At 33.4% G+C, this 15,540-nt stretch overlaps 1 protein-coding gene across 5 annotated transcripts in view; it reads right to left on the bottom strand.

Moving 5' to 3' along the window:
• Nucleotides 1–15,540, bottom strand: part of TAFA4 (TAFA chemokine like family member 4) — a 155,248-nt gene that overhangs the window by 33,656 nt on the left and 106,052 nt on the right. The window lies entirely within an intron of this gene.

Below are 15,540 nucleotides of genomic sequence, written 5' to 3'. Positions count from 1 at the left end.
TTTTAAAATTAAAGAAAATAAAGCAATCATAAAAACACAAGTATTTAAAGCAGAATCCCTCTTCATAAATGTTCTAAAACAGTAGTTTTCAAACTAGGGTATGTGGACCCCTGAAAATACACAAGACTTATCAAGAGGTAACAGGCAAAGACAGCTTTAAGGGAATCAATTTCCAGATTATCCTCCATACATTATTTTTTTTAACCTAAACACACAGGATGTGCCTATGACAGAAGCACATACAGACCCACTCTACAAACCCAGCTTACCTTCTAAAGAAAGAATAACTTTTGTGCAGCCTATATCTCATTATGGTACTAGAAGTAAACATATCTAGATTAACACCCAACAAAGAGAGTTTGAAATTTGGCATCATTGAAAATCCCCTCTCCAATATTCATCTCATTAAGAAATGAAATTCCAATAAAACTTTACTCATGAGGAAGACTTTCAGATTTTAACTAAATAAAATCAAAATTATTACAATAAATAGTCACAGTTAACTTCAGCCCAGTCATTACCCAAAGAGCACATAGCATCCCCTATTACTGGGAAGAGTCCCCTCTAAAACCAGGTACTCTTTTTCTACCCCAACTGGGGTGTACTAAAATACAATTCTGGAGTTAGTGCAGTCTCACAGGTTAAGGATTAAATCCTCCACAAGACTTCCCCTATTTCAGATGCCAAGGCTCCCACACTTCTGATTAGCTTGGCTAAAAATTTAGGGGTTGTCATGAACCACCCATCCTCCCAAGCTTTAATAATTCACTAGAACAACTCACAGAATTCAAGGAAGCCCTATACTTATAATTACATTTTATTATAAAGGATACACATAGGATAAGGTTTAGAAGGGTCCTAGATGCAGTGTCCACGCCTTTTTCCCTCAGATTCAAGACATGCCCACCCACTCCCACCAGCACATCAATGTGTTCACCAATCCAGAAGCTTCACCTAACTTGGTATCCAGAGTTTTTAGTGGGATATCATTAGACAGTCATAACTGATTAAGTCATTTGGACATATGATTGAACTGCATCTCCAGGTCTCTTCCTCTACCTAAAGTTCAGAAGGTTGAAAGCTCCAAGTATCTACTTATACATTTCGTCTCTCTGGTGACCAGCCACCATCCTGAAGCCCTCTATTAGTCATTAGCATAAGAAAGACAAACCTATCACTCAAGAAATGTCAAGGGATTTGAAACTTTTGCCAGGAAGCAGAAGAAAAAACTATATACACATTTAAGTATAGTTGGTATACAATATTATATTAGGTTCAGGTGTACAATATAGTGATTTGGCATTTATAAGTGATCACCACACTAAGTCTAGTAATCATCTGTTACCATGCAAACTTATTACAATATTATTGACTATTTTCCCTTTCACTTTTTCACTCATTCCCCCACTCCCCTCCCCTCTGGCAACCATCAGTTTGATCTCTGCTTCTATGACTCTGCTTTTGTTTTATTATGTTTGTTCATTTGTTTTAGATTTTAGATTCCATATAAATGAAATCATGCAGCATAATAAATACCCTCTAAGTCCATCCATGTTGTTGCAAATGGCAAGATTTTTTTTTTTTTTTTTATTGCTGAGTAATATGCCACATCTATTGGTGGACAGTTACATTCTTTATTATGCCGCAATAGGTAATTTAAATTGTGGAAGAGGGACAATTTAATTCAATTTTTAATGAAATTCTGAATTGGGATAAGACTAAGAGTTGGACAACTTAAGAGGAGGTAAAAAGGACAGGAAAGCGAGGAAAACAGAACGGTGATGAAAAAACACTGGCAAGAGAAAGAACTGAATCAAGGAGTAAATGACAGCCTATGATCAAAACAGTTTTTTCAACATATTTAGTTTTTATACAGAAACAAAGCATTTGGAGGGAGAAAGCAAACAGAAATGGACTTTGCTGCTTCATCTAGAAGACGAACCAGAATGTCTACACTAGACCTAGAGGTAGGTGTAGGAAAGCCTAACAATAAAAATAGGGATCCCTTTGCCAAGCTCCAGTCCTAGAAGAGGTAGCAATCCCTGGAAAGGAAGCTTCTGAAAGGAGGAGTTTACTTCTAGAAATAACTGATAAAGTCAATCAGCAACAGAACACTGAAATTCACAAACTATGCTAAATGTTTACAATATAGTTAACACTCAGATTCAGTATTATCAGTACTGTATTTTTAGTACTATGGTACTGTGACCATTAACAGAGAGGCATTTTTTGTGGAAAAGAACACTCTTTCCATGCTCTGTACTCTCAAAAAGTAACACTAGAAAGTAAATCAAGACAATGTTATTAAGTGGAATAACCGGTAAAGGTTAAGAATGCAACCCAAATCTTGCCTTCTGCCCATTAATAGCAGAAGAGAAAAGCAATAAAGCAAAGATGAATTAATCAACAAATGGCATTGAGTCGAGTCAACAGCCACCTGGAAAGAAATAAATCTGAATTAATATATACTGTTATACATCAATATATAATCTAGATATATTTAAACATAAAAACAAAAATTTAAACATAAAATAATAAAACATAAATACACTATGAGAAAAATGACAGTTTTTTTTTTCATTTTGTGGTAAGGAAACCCTTTCTAATCACAACAGAAAACTCAGAGGCAAAGAGAGAAAAACTTACATATTTGTGTGAAAAGAATTACATAGCAAAAATGTTTTTAAAATAGTTAAGCATAGGAGGTGGCTCCACTTGTGCTTATGACACAGAAAACTGCAAAAGAAATCCCCACAGTAATAAACAAACAAAAAGCCAGATGAACTACAAAACCATAACGTTTTTTTGAGCCTATCAGAGAGTCACAAAAAATTCAGGTGAACTGAATTCCAAAGGATGGCAATGCTCTCCGAGGACATGAACTTCTTCACTTTTGTCAGAAGCAGAGAGAAAAGGTGGCTGACATAAAAGCAGGTGATGAGAAAACAACTAAAATTTTAACCATTTTTAAGGATCAAGATGTAAGCTGAGAGCCCCAAGACACAATATAAATTTGCACTCACTATTTTTCAAGGTTCTCCACTGAGGAGAAGTTAAATTAGAGAATCTCTAGGCAATACAGTTGTGAGACTGGTGATCAGCTGTCACTAGGGAACAACACATGACTCATTGTCATACAACTTTCTCACATACTATGCAAAAGTCATCTTCAGTCTCACACAAAGTTAGGTAATCACTGTCAAGGAGGTAGAAAGGCTGAGTGCTTTTGCCCACACTGCTAGCAGACAAAAGCCGTCAGCCATTAGAGGAAAAGTAAGAAAACCTATTTACTTCCAGGATCATATAATGACATAAATAAATAAATAAATAATAAATAAATAAATAAGCGGAGGTCTGCTGCCACTGGTGAAAAGGGGGAGAGGAGAAGGACAAGAATCCTGCTCCCTCTCAAACTGTCTCTGCCCTACAGATATAAGCGAAAGTTCAGCCATCATTGAAGGAGGCACAGGAGCAGGAACACTGAGAAAGTCCCACCCTGGAAGCTCAGACATACAAAACCTGTCTAAGTCTGATGCTGACGTTGAAGAGCTATAAAAATCCCTGCTCCTGACACAAAACTTGCACTGAGTAATGAGCAACATGAATCTGCTACGGGTGTGAGGACAAAAGCGGAGAGGGAGACCTCCTCCATACGGGTCCCGCACTAAGCACAAGGTAGCAACAGTTCACTGCTGAAAGAATGAGAAGGCTGTGGGGCATTGAGGGTAATAAAAGCAACAACAAAACACAAATCCAGCTGAACTACAGACCACACTGACTCAGTCCAAGCCTGATGGAAGATGAGTTGGACCTATTTCTGGTCAAAAATAACATTTATCTTGGTCTCCTGGTAGATACATACTGTCTCGCATTTAATGAAAAATTAGAAAACACACAAAAGAAATCAAGAAAAAACAACCCAGAAGACAGTGGAGCAAAATTTTTTAAGTAGTACTGAAAAAAAACCTGCCAAACCAGAATATCACATTCACAAATGGAGCCAAAATACAACAGAAAAATTAAAGTGGAATTCCAAAAATTATTTGGAAATAGCAGGAATGGAGGGAAGGAGGAGCAGGAAAAGAGAAGCGGCAAGCATAAAACAAAAATAAAACTGGTAGACTCAAACTCAAACATATCAGTAATTACAACAAATAGAAATGGGACTATAAAATTCCTTTAAAAGGCAGAGATTGTCAGAATGGACAAAATAAAAATAAAAAGTCTGCATAAAAAGATTGGTACAGCTTTATTAAGAGTAGATATAATATATTCCAAAATAAAATGTAGTACCATGGATAAAGAGGGACATTTCATTATAATAGAAAGGTCAATTTAACAGAAAGATATAGACATCATAAATGTGTACACAGTGGAGCTTAAAAACACATGAAGCAAAAGTGATGGAATTAAAAAGAAAAATATACAATTCTACACTCATAATCAGAGACTTTACCCCTTCTTTCACCAACTAATAGAATAACTAGACAAAATCAATAGACATAGAAAATCAGAATACATCATCGACCAACTTGAATTATTAATATATTTATAGAACACTAAATCCAATAATGGCAGAATATATATTAGTTTAGGCATACATGGTAAGTCTATCAGAATAGACCATATCGTGTGCCTTATAACAAGTATCACTAAATTTAAAACTATTAACATGATAAAAAGCATGATACCTGAATACAATTTAGTTAAATTAGAAACCAATATTATTAAGATAATTAGAAACACGTTGGAAATTAAGCCAGATACTACTAAATTATCATTGAGTCAAAGAAAAAAAATCACAAAAGAAATAAAATATATTTTAACCTGAATGATAATTTTAAAAGGAGGTAAAATAAAGACTTTCTCAAACAAAAGCTAATAAGAGAGAAATAATGCCACGAGTTCAGTACAATAAGGAATAATAAGGAAAATTCTTCAGGCTGAAGGAATATGACACTAGATGGAAATTTGAATCTATACAAATAAATAAAGAGTACTAGAAATGGTAGAAATGTGGGTAAATAAGACTTTTTTTCAATCTCTTTAAATTATAACTAATGGTATAAAGCAAAAATAGTAATATATTAAAGGGTTTAAACTGTAACACAAAGGATAGAGGGACAAAATGGAAGCACACTTCTGTAAGGCTCTTAGACTATATATAAAGTGGTACATTATTGGAAAGTAGACTCTGAAAAGTTAAAGTTATATATATTAAACTCCAGAGAAGCACCATCCAATATGGTAGCCACTAGCCACATGTGTATACTTCAAACTTGAGATAGGGTTAGCTCACCTAAGGATATGAAACTTTAATTGCATTTAATTTTAATGAATTAACCCATTTCCCATTTGCCCTAAGAATACTCACTGGTAGCACTTGCAGCTGTAGTGTTTACCCCGAGATAACTCACAGATTACAGTCCTAATCTTATCCCCAAAGTTTGCCATGAAATACCTCGCTTTTATTATTATTTTCACATCACTCTAGTATATCAAAAGTCGTTGGAAACAAATAACATCATTCTATTTACAGCATTCTGTTTTTAGTTGTGGTGTTTCCATTTACAAACTATAGGAATTCTCAATTGCAGAAAATGTCAAATCCTAGATATTCCACTATGTGTTGTTCCATGCTTTAAAATTTACCACAAGGAAAAAAATTATTAAATACTAATCATTATATACATTCCCATTACATTAGAATTAGAGACAAGTTCTATTCAGTTATTGAATATAATAACTCTAAGAAAAGTTTTTATGTTTTATTTTCACATTAAAATCCAGTCAGATTTGCTTCACTCTCAAAGAATATGTTTATGTAAAATTAAAACTGGCAGTGAGCTGCGCTATTCTTTTTCTAAATGGGAAATGGGTTAAAGATTCAACTTTAAATAGCCATATATAGATAGTACCTACCACATTCAATAGTGTAGGCCAAGAAAAACAATTAAAAATTTGTAAAAAAAAAAAAAAAGTAAAGTAAAACAAAGAGGCCTCTATAATTAATAATAATGGAGGGAAAACAGAATCATGAATATACTCAATTGAAAGGAATGCCAGATTGAATAAAAAACAAAACCCAACTAGAAACCACTTTAAGTATAAACATATAGATTAATTAAAAGCAAAAAGATGGAAAATATATAGAAACAAGCACTAATAAAAGGAAAGCTGGTGTGTCTGTATTAATATTAGATAAACTTCAAAAAAAGGAATATTACTGGAAGTAAATAATAGAATGTAATGATAATAAAAGGGTCAGTACACATCAAGAGAACATAATAATTCTAAATGTATATGCATCTTATACCAGAGCTTCAAAACACAAAGCAAAATTTCATGGAACCAAAAGAATTCAAAAAATACACAATTATACTTGGAGACTTCAAAACTCTATTCTCAGGAATTAATAAGTCCAATAAACAAATAACAGCAACCGATTGGCATTTATGAAACAACTCTCTCCAACATCAGAATACACATTTTTTAGTGCACATGGGATACCCCAAATAGATTATATTCTAGACTATTTAAATAAAAAAAATTTTTTTTAATAAAAAAAAAATCATATGAAGTATATTCTCTAAACATAAAAGGAAAAATAACTAGAAATAAAAAAGATATTTGGGGAAAAAACAACTATTGATATTGAAAAAAACGTATTTCTAAATAACCATGAATCACAGAAGACATAAGAGTAATTAGAAAATATTTTGAATGGAATGAAAAATAATATATCAAAAATCTGTGTGACATAAATGACTCAGTGTTAAAGAGAAATTTATAGAATTAGATGTTTGTATTAAAAGGAAAGGTCTCAAGTCTAAAGTTTAAGATTTTTAAAGTTTAAGTTTTATAAGAAACTATAAAAAGGAAACTAAACTCAAAGCAAGCAAAAAGATGAAAAGAACAATTAAGCACACAGCAACAAAAGAGAAAATAGAAAAAATGATATAATAAATAAAACAAAAAATTTGTTCTCAGAGAAGTCCAAGTAAGTTAACTCTCCTCAGAATAATCAAGAACCAGGGGAAAAGCACATAATACCAATATCAATAATCAAAGGTGAAACATCACTACAGATCCCACTGACAATGAAGGATAAGGGAATATTATGAACAACTTCATGCCAATAAAACTGATAGCTTATTAGAAGAATTCCCTGAAAGACACAAACTACCAAAGCACATTCAAAAAGATAAAGACATATAGTGTCTCTACGCCTAATAAAATGACTTAATTTTTAGTTTAAAACCTTAGCACAGAAAAACTAGATGCTAGATGATTTTACTGCTGAATTTGTCCAAATATTTAATGAAAAATTAACATCATTTCTACATAAAATTTTCAGGAACTAGAAAAGAGGGAAAGAACTTTTACCATCTCATTTTATGTGGCCAGAATTACCCTGATACCAAAATTAAACAAAACCATTGCAAGCAAATTACCAACCAAGATCTCTTATAAACATAGATGTAAACATCCATTTAAAAACAAGAAAACCAATAACAGCTAAAATTATCAAAACGTCTGCAAAAAGAAAAAGCATGGGGATAAATCTTCACAACCTTGAATTTAGCAATGGATTCTTAGGTATGTATAAGACATTAAAAGTATAAACAAGAAAACGAAAACAGATAAATTGGACTTCATTAGAATTAAAAACTTCAGATCATCAAGACATTAAAAAAAAAAAAAGGTCTTTTATCCAGAACATAAAGAACTCTTGCAAATCAATAAGACCGAAAAAAAACCCTGCCCCCCCCAAATAAGTACAACATTTGAAGAGACACCACAAAGAAAATTTATGAATAGCCAATATGCACATGAAAGTATTCATATAATCAACAATCAACAGAAAAATGCAAATTAAACATTTGATAAGATGTTACTAGGTACCTACTAGAGTGGTTAAAATCAAAGAAGTGACAAAAGGAACTGCTGGTGGGAATACAGACTAACTGGAATTCTTATACACTGTTTGTGGGAATGTAAAATGGCATACCTACTTTGAAAAGTAAGTTTGCAGTTTATTACAAAATTAACCATACAATTAGCTTACAATCCAGCAATCCAATTCCTAGGTATTTACCCAACAGAAATGAAAGCATAATTCCACACAAAGACTTGCACGTGAATGGTTTTAGCATTTTCTTCCCTTAATAACCAAAAGCTGTAAATATCCTAAATGTCCCTGGTGAACAGATAAGCAAATTATGGGTATGTCCAGACAGTAGAATACTACTCAACAATAAAAAAGAGTAAAATCACTGACATACACAATAACATCGATAAATCCTAAATGCATTTTGCTAACTGAAAGAAGACAGAAGTCTACACATTGAATAATTCCATTTACATGTCAATTTAGAAACAGCAAAATTACGAGGGCAGAAATCAGACCAGCAGTTGCCAGGAGCTGGGAGATAAGGGAAAGAGTAAGTTGAAAATGTGCCCCAGGAAACTTTGGAAAGTGTTGAAAATTTCATTTTCTTCATTCAATGATTACACTTACTATATACATTTATCAAAAATCATCAAACTGTACATTTTTAAAAGGTGACTGACTGTATATGTGTATACCGTCTTAATAAAGCTGACTTAAAAAGTGTAAGCTGAGAGACACTCTTCAATTGATCCTAAAATCCAGTAAGTACACCTCCAATAACAAACCAAGACAAAGGCAGACAGTCTCAGAATCACATAGACAAACACAGATAAAGGAGCGCCATCCGGCATGGGAGCTTCAAAGTTGTGACCAAAGACTAAACAGGGAGAGGTCCATTTGCCACCTTCCAGTAGTAAACTTAGAGAAAGAAGAAAAGGATCCTTACAAGCACTGAAGATTTTTCTTTTTAAAAAAAATGAAAAAGGAGGGATGACACGAACAAGTGGATAAATCTCTTTCAGAGCTTCCCACCTAGTTTTTTTGACACTTTAGGTGGCTCCAGACATTGCAATACATAAAATTTTGAAAAACAAATATCTCCCCCCTCTCTCTCTCTCTCTCTCTCACACACACACACACAGGAAAACGATGAAAAGAACATACCAAAATAAAAAAAGTGGTAGTCACTAAATAATGGAATTTTGAAGACTTTCATTTTCTCTTTTCACTTTTCAGATTTTCCAAAGTTTACTCTTAGAGTAAAATGTTTTTTTTTTTTTAATGAAAAAATAAAGTAAAAACACAAATGATAAAGTGGGGAAAATATTTGTAACAGGACAGATGTTCTTCAATATATAAAGAATTCTTAAAATCGATAAGAAAAGATCATTAAAAATCCAAAGGATCATGAATAAAGTGAACTGGAAATGAAATACAAATTGCTTATAATCATATGAAAAGATGTTTAATCTCATTAATAATTAAAGAAATGCAAATTAAAACTACTCAGACTGGCAATAAATAAAAGCTTTATGATTTAAAAGTATTTATGCAATTGTCAGGGAAGGCACAATATTTTATGTAATTTGTTATACTCTATAAAGATTATAATTATTAAAACACTTTTAGAAATAAGCATCAAAATTTTAAATGCCCATTCCCAATAATTCAACAATACTACTTCTAGGAATTTGTATATTTGTCTAAGATCAAGCATATTTGCAATATTTACACAGTCACGTATAAGGTTGTTTAGACTAGTATTCTTCCACAGCACCAAAAAACTGGAAACAACCTAAATGTCCATCAACAGGGAACTGGTTAAATAATCTATGATCAATCCTCATAATGCAGGAGAGAGATCTGCAGGACTTGATATCATGTATGTTCCATTTCCATCCACATAATTAAATAAATAAAACAAGTTGCAAGACAGTCCGGAGAGCCCTCTCTGCCTGGGTGTTTTGTTTTCATTTTTGTTTTGTTTTTGTTTTTAAATGTAGACAAGTTTAAATGCACATGGAAAACTACTGGAAGAAATGCAAGGAAACGGTTAACTATGGTTAACCTCAAGGTAGGGAAACTTTTGTGTATCCTTTGTACTGTTTACATTTTACAATGTACATGTATTAGCTTTTATAAACACTTAACCTTGACTAATAATGTACTGTACTTTGGCTTTCTACTTTATAAAGTGGTTAATACTACTTGTCCAGCTCATCTCAGAAGGTAAAAATTGTGAACATTAAATGAGAAAATACAGATGTATGAAAGTGATTTGTAAGCTTTGCTGAGTGATACACAAACTGCATAAAAGTTAGGGTATTGTTGCTAATCATGATAATTTGTTTTTAGCTATAGAAAAATCACTTTATGACCCAGAATTTATAACTAATAGATCTGAGGAAAATTTAATTTAGGGAGAAAAGACAAATGAGAAATAAAGGTTAAGGACATTGCTATAAAATGTATTAGTGGAGAAAGGCTTAACTGAAATATAGTCTATATTTTTCCTCTTATGTTTTTAAAAATATGTATGACTATTGAAAGCAAAAGTTATAACATTATCTTGTGAGTTTTCAATGTATGTGGATGTAACATATTTGACAATAAGGTAAAGGAAGGAGGATAAGGGGAATTACACGCTTGTAAGCCTTCCATATTTTGCCCAATGTGTCAAAATGTTAACTCTAGATTGTGGAAGATTAGATGAGTACGTTTACATTTTAAGTCTTAGAGCAATCACTAAAATATAATACAAGGAGATATAGCTCAAAAGCCAATAGGTAAAATAGAATATTAAAATGTAATCAAATAACCCAAAAGAAGGCAAAAAGGAGGAATATAGGAACAAAAAACAGAATGGAACAAGAAGTAGAAGTGATAAACAGAAAACAAAGAATAAAATGGTAGACCTAAGTTAAAATATATCAATAATTATATTAAATGTAAATGTTCTAAACATGCCAAGTAAGACATATTATCAGATTTGATCAAATAAGAATACTCATAAGTTAACAAAATAATAACACTTCAATTACACAATAAATTCTCAGGCAGAAAGTCAGTGTCACATTCATAGAGAGGTGGGAATCGCCTGCATTAATTGTGCAAATGACCTCAAATTATACATAAGTTAGGAACATCATAACTAGGGGAAAAACTGTTATTATGTCACAGTAATAAAACAAAATGACTTCAACCATTGAATCTGCAAACTAGGGGCAAAGTGGGGAGAGCATTACACAGAAGCAGTGGAAAACTGAAAGGATCTCTCCAACCTTTGGTATCACCTCTGCACTAATGAAGGCAGGAAGTGAGCCTCAGGAACCCTACTTTGGTAATTTTGATTCTCTGGCATCTATGCCTACTACGAACCAGCATAATGATTTCCTCTTGAAGTACTTAAGGCAATCTTCAATCTGTGTAGTGGCTTAGTGGGAGGAAAAGGCGGATGTGTATAGATGGAAACTCATAGAGACATGTGACTTGAAAGAGGAAGAAACAGGTAAGGAACTAAAACAAGGTCACTGGGCTGGCGTCATCTCCTTAATATGAAATGATCTCAGGCCACGCAGTCCACAAAAGGGCTCCACCCTAACCACCTGACTACACATGGTCAAGGGACGATGGTCATACTGGTCCTGCTTGAGGTTCAGTGCAACTACTATGCGTTGAATTGTGTCCCCTAAAAAGATATATTGAAGTCTTAACCCACAGTACCTATGAATGTGACCTTGTTTGGAAATAAAGTCTTTGGAGATCAAGTTAAAATAAAGTTAGTATAGTATGACTGGTATCCTTATAAATAAGAAGAGGAAAATGCCATGTGAATACAGAGACACACAGAGTATAACAATGGAAGCAGAGACTGAAGTGTTGAAGCTACAAGCCAAGAAACATTTGGGACTACCAGAAGCTAGAAGAGGCAAAGAAGGATCCTCCCCTAGAGCCTTCAGGGAGAGCATGGCCCTGTCAAAACCTTAATTTTGGACTTCTAACCTCCAAAACTGAGAGACAATAAACTTCTGTTGTTTTAAGCCACCTAGTTTGCGGTACTTTGTGATAGCAGCCCCAGGAAACTAATACAGCAAAGGACAATATTTCTCTTTGGAACATAGCATCATTTAAAGTTTGGGTAGGGAGCAAAGAAAAGAAAAAGCTTTATTTCCATCAGAAAGAACAGGCACCCAAGAAGTGAACCTGCCTTACTTCCCTGTATGAAGCAGGGATCTTAAGCTTCAGAGACTACAAAGTAAATGAGAGAAGTGGTCATATAACCTAATCGGGCACAGAAACAAATGAGAACTTGTCTCTGGGAAAGCAACAGCTTCTCACTTCTAGTATGTTAAACTTTTGTTAGAAACCAAAATTAAGGATTTTTCGACATGGTATTTTCAAACACTGAAACACTGTGCAGGCTGTACACACTACATATTTGGGTCAAACATTAACCATGGCCACCAGCTTATAATCCCTCCTATCAATCACACCCCCAGAACCCCAAAACAGAGATTCAGATTCTAACAAAACCCTGTGACTGGAGAAAAGTCATAGTACTTACTATATTAATAGCCTGCCAATCAATTTTACTAGTTGTCTGGATTGTCCAAAGTTATTAAACAATCTTAATTTTTCTTAGAAACATGCCATCACCATTCCTCCTTGCAAGTTTATTTTACTCATAAAATGAAATGCTGGACTGATACTACATTATTAAATAGTATTTATCAAGGATAAGATCTTAATCAACAAAAAAATCATTAATTCATCATTAGTGGAGGGAAGTTATCAATTATTAATCTTATTTCTACTTTTTAGTTGAGAACATAAGCTATGATTACACAATTGGCTCACCCATTGATAATCATTTATTTTATAATGAATCAAGGAAAGATAAAGAATTAAAATCTCAAACTTGGTGGCACATATCTAATTTCATGGTTTGAGATATGTCCTAGACATCAGGATTTTTAAAAAGCCACCCTAATGATCCTAGCATGCAGCAAAGTTTGCAAACCTCTACAAAATTAAGGACTTTTTCTAACACTAGTAAAACTCTATTTCAAATTCAAAATATCATACATTTATATCCCAAAGATAATCCCCTCAAAGCTTTCACAGTTTCTGAAAAAACAAATCAGATTGATTTATGCCGTCTCTTACCCTACTTTAGTTGATGAAAATCTTCTAGGTTCCTAAATTGGTCTAAAGTTGTCCATGTCATTTTGTAATTATTTTCCTTTGTGTAGCAATAATTTTCATCTAAGATGTTTTCAAATTAACTAGATTAAAAGAATGCCACTTATTGGGAACAAAATGTTTTCTGAAGATAGGTACAACTTTGCTTCCGTTCCTAATGAAACTCAGACCTTTCATCTTAAATTCAAGCAGAATCTCAAACACTAAAATGAAATGAGTTTGATACTTTTATATTTCTATTAAATCGATGGTCATCTACACATGGGTGAAAAGCCTCCTCATTCTCTTCATTATCCCAGTACAGCTGCACAACTGCATCTGTGAGATCAAGGGGCTATATTTTCTCTTAAAAGTGGGATTACATTTTTTTCTATATTTCTGCTTTTATTATTCTTGACTTCGCAAAGCATCTCAACTCTGACAGGCAAATACAGGCAGTTAATCACTCTCTGATTTCAGGGAAGTAGAAACCGACTTATCCAAATCCCATACTGGGAGATAAATCTTTGAATAAGATTGTCTGATTCAATTCCAAAAAAAAGAAGATGGCATGACCCCAACATTTACTAAATAGAAAAGGAGACTGGACTATTGTTTTTAAATTCCACTAAGCAGATTGCACATTTAAGAAAATATAGGACCAATAACTGTATTCAGATGATCATCCTCTACTAAAAAATGCTGTTTTCATTGCTCGCTTGTAATTCGTTTAAGGGTTTGGCTTTGCAGCAAACTGTTTCAGATAAGCAATCCCATTTGGTGGTTCATAGTTAAGCAGTCCAATTAGGAAATCCAATTGCCACTTATGCAATGATTAGTCATAAAGCTAAATGGCAAAAAATAGCATTTTAATTTAGAGCTTATTTATGACCAAGAGAACATTAAAAACATTTAGCATGAACCAATTCTCTCTGCTGTAACAGTTAGCAGAACTTCATGGAGAGTAACAATTATGATCTTTCACAAAAGAAATGAGTGAGACTTTGAATCAGTTCTATAAAAGAGGGAGCTGCCATTTTTATTGCTGTGCTTGAGTTACAGATTTTAAAAACTGCATCGCACATGCAAGTTTAATTCACTCTGTAGCAATGTATCAAATGTGGGCATATAAAAGAGGGATTCCAAATTAGATAAAGTGAATTTCAGAAAATGCCATCTCTTCATCTGTCAATCTATAAAATAACTCAAGATGTAGCCTTACTGTGTTTAATGGCAGAATCAAAAAATGTATCCAGACACTGGAATTGCAAAGCTGTTTCACATATACCTCTTCTGGATGACTCATTTAAAAGTGAGCAGGTTGTCAGAAACAATGAGACTTAAACACCTTTTATTCCATGAGGAGCTGCTAGGATCCTGACCTGTGCAACCCCTTATCTTTTCAAACTCCTCTCTTTGGAATAAACTGTTTTCTTGAAAATTCTAGTATCTTTTACCAAGCTTTGGTAGGCATATGATGATTTTGGCATTGATGAAAATATGGAACTCATGTTATAAGATCACTGTCCATGAACACAAGCTAAAAAAGATGGCACCGATTAATTTCTGTCATTTTCCCTCCTCTACTTACCTCTTCATAGAGAATTAATGATTAACAAGAGGAATAGATGTTTTCTATCCTGGCGATTTTCACTTTTTCTCATGTAATTTAAAAGTAATAGGGTATATAAAGATTGCTGTATTTTACTCATGTTAAATGTGCATATGCTGCATTATTACAAAGTAACCCAAGATAACTTTAAAGACCCTCACTCTCAATGAAATAAAAATAACAGGGATAGCTCTAGCCTTCAGATAACTTTCCCTTCAGCAAGATTGACCACTAGTCTGCCCTCCCACCTTCTTAACACTTTCATATCACTTCTTCTTGCTTTCCATGGATCCCTCTATTCCTCACATTGCTTTCAGAATTCCATACTATGCATTGCTGTCACTAGCGAACAGCTTAGGCATACCTGCAGGTATCAGCGCCAGCAACTGACAGCCTAGAAGATATCATTGTCAGTCATTTGCAGGGGTAGGGGGAATATACGCTCCACACCTCAGAAAGCATGACATAACCCTATTCTTGAATGTGACCCAATGATTCTGATTCTCTTCATTATAATTTTTAATAATCATCACTTAACACCACTAAGGCAAAGAGTAGTAGGAACTAACCCTATCAAAAAGACAGAAAATAAATGCAGCTATTGCAGAACCAAGTGAAAAAAAACCTACTCTACCAAGAGTTACAAACTCTAAACTAAGCCTCTGCTTTTGAGTCAATTTATGCTTCAATAGCAAAAATATAATTAACTTTGAAAAATTAAATTCATACTGCCGTCATTGCTTCATTATCATTTAAAAAAAAATTCTTGGATTTTTATAGTAATTTGCACAAAAACTGCAGGTAGCAGAAAGAATAAGCACAAGACACATGTTTCTGGCAGAAATATTTCTCC

The sequence above is a fragment of the Rousettus aegyptiacus genome, unplaced genomic scaffold, assembly GCF_014176215.1.
Source record: "Rousettus aegyptiacus isolate mRouAeg1 unplaced genomic scaffold, mRouAeg1.p scaffold_m13_p_4, whole genome shotgun sequence".
Classification (NCBI taxonomy): Eukaryota; Metazoa; Chordata; class Mammalia; order Chiroptera; family Pteropodidae; genus Rousettus; species Rousettus aegyptiacus.
This window is presented reverse-complemented; position numbering and strand designations above follow the sequence as displayed.